The sequence below is a fragment of the Coenobita brevimanus genome, chromosome 68 (genome assembly GCF_032717465.1).
Source record: "Coenobita brevimanus isolate Jiangsu-jjx chromosome 68, ASM3271746v2, whole genome shotgun sequence".
Classification (NCBI taxonomy): domain Eukaryota; kingdom Metazoa; phylum Arthropoda; class Malacostraca; order Decapoda; family Coenobitidae; genus Coenobita; species Coenobita brevimanus.
Window position 1 is genome coordinate 17,525,001 of NC_137021.1, and position 5,457 is coordinate 17,530,457.

General features: G+C 39.6%; 1 protein-coding gene across 1 annotated transcript in view; it reads left to right on the plus strand.

Moving 5' to 3' along the window:
* Positions 1–5,457, plus strand: part of LOC145405765 (uncharacterized) — a 2,040,591-nt gene that overhangs the window by 1,805,285 nt on the left and 229,849 nt on the right. The window lies entirely within an intron of this gene.

Here is a 5,457-nt window from a genome sequence, read left to right on the forward strand (position 1 = left end):
AGGGTTACCCGGCGTTCCCCCTCCCCCTCCTTATTTATCTTCCTCCTACTGTCTCTTCCAACGTCTCTCTCTCTCTCTCTCTCTCTCTCCTCATTTATCTGACTCTTACTACTCTGCCCTCTGCCCTCAAACCATCGGTCTTTTTGGTCTTGATACCTTCCTTGGGTCATAAGACCAATAAGACGAACACTCCAGTCCTATTTGTTTTAGTTCAGTCTTTCGTTCTTCTCCAGAAATACCATGTACCTCTCCTGCTTTTGAAGAGAGATTATAAGAGGTCCAGGAACTTTATAGGCTGTTTCGACTTTCACAGACTAACGCACAGTAATTGTTCGTACTTGTTTGTTTACTATCGCTAGTAACGAAAAATGACCTCCGACCGGTGACCTCAAATGACCTCGGAATCAACCTCACATAGCCTATATCCGAACTGGAGGTCATGTGAGTCTCCATGCCAAAAATTGGGTTGCATGGGTACCCGGCGTTGCCCGGGCCAAGAAAGGCGAACACTCAACCAGTGACCTCAGATGACACATCTGAATTTTGACCCACCTAAAACCTTCCTTGGGTCATGAGGTTTCCAGATATGCAGGTTAAGTCCAGGTAAAGTGAAAATTGAGGGAGTAGTTCGTCAACAGAAAGTGCCCTTTATATATATATGTACATATATATGTATATATATATTATATATATGTATATATATATTATATATATGTATATATATACATATATATGTATATATGTATATATATGTATGTATATATATATATATATATATATATATATATATACAATGTGGTAGGTGGGGGCGCTCACCATCCACTCACTCAATGTAGTGCTGCTCTCGGGTGTCTGCCCTGTCCCCTCCTCCCTCCTTTCCTTCCATCTTCTATCTCTTTCCTTCATTCTTCCCTCGTCCTTCTGCCTACAGGTGACTTTACACTCCCTCTTCTGTCTTTCATTCCTTCATTCTTTCCTCTTCCTTCTGCCTGTGGGTGACTCTACACTGAGTGACAAGCCAAATGGTTTCCTGTAGGCTACACCAGGAAACCATTTACTACGCTGGGTGGTAACCATATAACCAAATTTTGGCACCTGGTGGTTTAGTGGGTAATTATTGTGCTCCAGTCGGATTGAGCCGGTGAAGGTTTATATCCAAGGGGTGGTTGGGGTTTATTGCTCACGTAATGCCACCTAGGGATGAGTGAGGTTGGTCACTCATCTTAAATGTCAGGACCAACTGCCTAGCTCCGGGTTCCTACACTCCTCATGGAGCAACTTAGGATTGGATGATATATATATATATATATATATATATATATATATATATATATATATATATATATATACACAGTATATATATACAAGGTTTGGCATTGATTACATCAAATTGATTTAATCATGATTGAATTATTATTTTTTTTTTTCTAAAAAATCATACATTTTTTATTTTTTTAATATAAAAGTTAACAAAAATAAAATCTGATGGTTTATAAAAGTTGTGTACCGGTATAACTTTGTTTTGGCATTCATTTATTCAGATACTTAAGGATTAAGTTAGCAAATTTTGGAGAATGGTGCTATTAGAAATTGCTACACTGTATGACAAAAAATATTTTTACATTTGTGTAAGTGGGTATTGAAATTATATGTACATCTGAAATAATGAGCCATAAATTAAATACAAAAGCCATAAGAATAGGTAGGCTGTGGTTGGGCACTTGAGGCCATGTCATAATAATATCAGCTTAAGATTTTTCTGTGTGGTAATATAATCAGCTTTGGAATATGCTCTCTTGATTACCACTGGCAACTCAGCCTTAACCCGTAATGTTCAGACAGGACTTGAACAGGATTGTATCTGGATTCTGGGCAGTGGCTTTCAGCCTGAACCATCCGTGGATAGACAGGACATGAAGTTAACAGTATTCAGTATACTGCTTTTGAAATATTAGCTATATAGTGAACAAGAATCAAATAAATAAAAAAAATCAAATCGAGTAAACAAAAAAATCTTTTTTTAATTTTTTAATAAAATCACCAACCCTGATATATATATATATATATATATATGTGTGTGTGTGTGTGTGTGTGTGTGTGTATATTTTTACGAGTATACATGGTTTCCCACACTAATCTAAAGTAATCTGAACCAAGGCAAGGCTCTTCGATCTGTAAAGGGATATAATCTTAGGAGAAACGAAGCTGTAGGTACATCCCCCCACCTCCCTTTCTTATGAGGAGAGATAAGACAATGATCAAAGACTAGGCCTACGGTAGCAGGCTTTGTATAGAAAGTTTATAACTGCAGGAAACAGAACTTAAACGGGATTCACAGACCACAAGAGCATTGTATTGGAAAAGAGTATAATTATAGAAGTCCTTTGTAATAATAATAATGGGGTAGAAAGGCAGACCCTCCGTAAAAAGTGTAGCCATGGGCCGCATCCCAACACGGACACCAGACAGCCGCCTGTGGCCTCACCGGTAATGACATAGACACGCAATCTCCCTGGGGCCGTACACTTGCTAATACTTCTTGCAATTTCAAGAGGAGAAACATACCAGTGGGGAGCAAAAGGTGTGCGCCTTGCGGTACCCATACACCCAAGGTTCTGTTTTCGTGAAGCACACTCAGATCCCAACTTGCCTATATGAATTCTATGACATTTTAGCACATTATTAAGCCCCTCAGTCCGATAACATAGCATTCTTTTCATTAATTTTGTTCGAACTAAGAGCGACGTTTTGAACTGGAGTGATTAGATGTCACCTTCATTTATCCTTCCACTAATAGATGTCTCTGCAAAGCTGAATAAAATTCGTCTTGTGGTAGAAAGAATAAAAGAACAACTACGCCATCGATCCGAAGGGGTTAAATGTTATCTCATCACAGAATATGTGCAGTCAGTTATAGAAATATTACTCTTCCAGTATGACAAGGATTAGCATTAAGTTACCTGTAGTGTACCGTATGCTGTAGTGTTGCTAAACAAGAATATTATTAGCTACCTCCATAATCGGCACTCTGTAACCAGCCATGCCAGTTCTTTAAATCTGTGTACCGGTATTTGTGTACAAACCTAAAGTTACTGATCCACCAGTACCGTACACAATATCAAATTCGATGAGTAAGCCTAAACAAAAATGTCTGTCTGGACAAACAGTGTAGCCACAGGTCTATTTAACAGTGCATATAGCCAGTGTAAGAACTATTAATCTACGGCATGCAGGCAAGTTATTTTAATGTGTGTGTGAGTGCATGCACGCATGCTAACTTTAACATCTGACTGTCAAAGTAATTATTTTACACCCGTGGAACCACGACCTAGGAGACAAATTTTAAAACAGCAGTAAGGATACACGTATGGGAAATTTCTCATTTTAGGGAAAACACTCAAACAGGCAGTAAACGTGGTGACAAATCCTTCCCGATGGCTTGCCATTTTATCATTACTGGATCACTGGCACTGTGTCAGTGAGTGCCGTAGCTAATACTCGAGAGGAAGGGAGTGCATGGCCCTTTGGAGAAAACATGGCTATATGAGGAAATGATCAAGAAAATTCACGTCACTTTCCAGAACACAGGGATCTTTTCTTCCTGGCATCCCCTCGACCTCTCTGCTGAACGAGATTCATTTCAGACAAGAACTATATGTGGTATCTCCAAGCTGCAGCCCCCTTTTAGCTCAGTCTCACCCATTGAGCCCTTCTCTACCCCACCCTGCTAGCTCCCTCTAGTCTGTCACTGCTCTTTCCTTTCCCTCCCTCATTGACGACATTGCAGCTTTTGTTTTTTTAGCTGTCGACTCTTTCATGTCTACTGTGGTCATTTTTTTTCTAACGATATCCTACTTGCCACTAAATCTTCACCTGTTACTACACAAGCTATTTCAGTTTCTCTTCTCCCTGTGTTCTTCCTGCACACAGTCTTCTGTTCCTCCTTCCAGTAGGTTATATTTAAGACATAGTTACCCACCAGTACCTTATCCTCTCTTATCCTGCCATATATTTTCCCTTCTTACTCTTTTATCTGGGCCTGCCTATTTTCGTTAACTCATCTCACGATTATCACCTTTCAGCTCACTGGCTCAGTTTTGCTAAGTGAAGGAGCAGCGGAAGACAGTGCTTGGAGTGGGGCAGCGATACCTTAAAAAAATGTGATTGGGCATAGATCTCAAAAAATAAACAAGAGAGGGTGCTCAGAGAGCAAGGCAACACTGCACCCAAACTTTTACTTAGACCCGTGACCTTGACAATTAATCGATGCATAGCAAAATCGAGCCACTTCTTCCTCTCCCCTCACACACGGTTTATGTGCCAAATGTTACGCAGATCAGATGAAGCAGTATTGAGATAACACCACACTCTGAGCGATGACCTTGATCCATGTCCTCTAAACTATGATCAATCTGCACCAAAATCGAATTATTCTTCCCAGACTTAGACACAGTGTACAGGTTCCGATAGTTGTCTGTTTCGATAACAATGAATTACTATTATTATTATTTTTACATACGTACTCAGAAATCGACAAAAACACAACAGCTACGTCTTTGGCGTCATTGCATGAATAAGCACAAACTTACATTGATAATCGGTAATACATTATATCCAGCATCACGTCAAGGTAATATCCTATAAGACAGTATATGCCATCACTGATATAATAACTCAAAGAAATAACAATTTTATCCTACTAAGAAGGTATATATATATATATATATATATATATATATATATATATGTATCACAGCTCAGTACACCATACTGACAAACGTAAGAATACAAACGTCACTGCAGGTTGCATTATAAGTTCGGTACATATTTTTATCAGTTCCCGTCCAATACACCCGTGAATTTAGCAAAACAAGGAAAATTTACATTGTTCCATTAACTGATAGAACAGAAAACATCCCGGCATAATGGCTTCACAGTTAGGATGGCCGAGCACATTAACGTGTTGACAGAAGCGCAACAGGCTGTAGCCTATCAGTACTGGTTATTAATCACAGCAGACTTGACTTTTTGTCACCTGGCCACCCTCCATTCTCCTGTCTAGGTTAACTCACAGTTTATAGGCCGATTCGTTTTCGCTTCCTAATAAAATATGGGTTTATGTGGGAACCGTAAACCGGTCTTACCATAGCTCCTTCCCTTCACCTGTCTTGTTCCCTCTCACTCTTCTAGCCTAACCTCCCTAGATAATTCTCCACATTCAAAAGCTGTTCCACTCTCACTCTCCTCTTCTAAAGTTTCATTACTTCTTCCTATATCTCACCAGTTTTCCCACATCCCACCCAACTTCGCTTCCTTTCCATTATGAGGACGTGATGGAGGATTGAGGTCCTGGGTTCGATTTTGGCTACCTCTGGGAACAGTTTGTGAAACTCCATTAGGTATCACCACGTTCACTTTTCATTCATATGGTGCCATCAACACGTTTGTGTGTGTGTG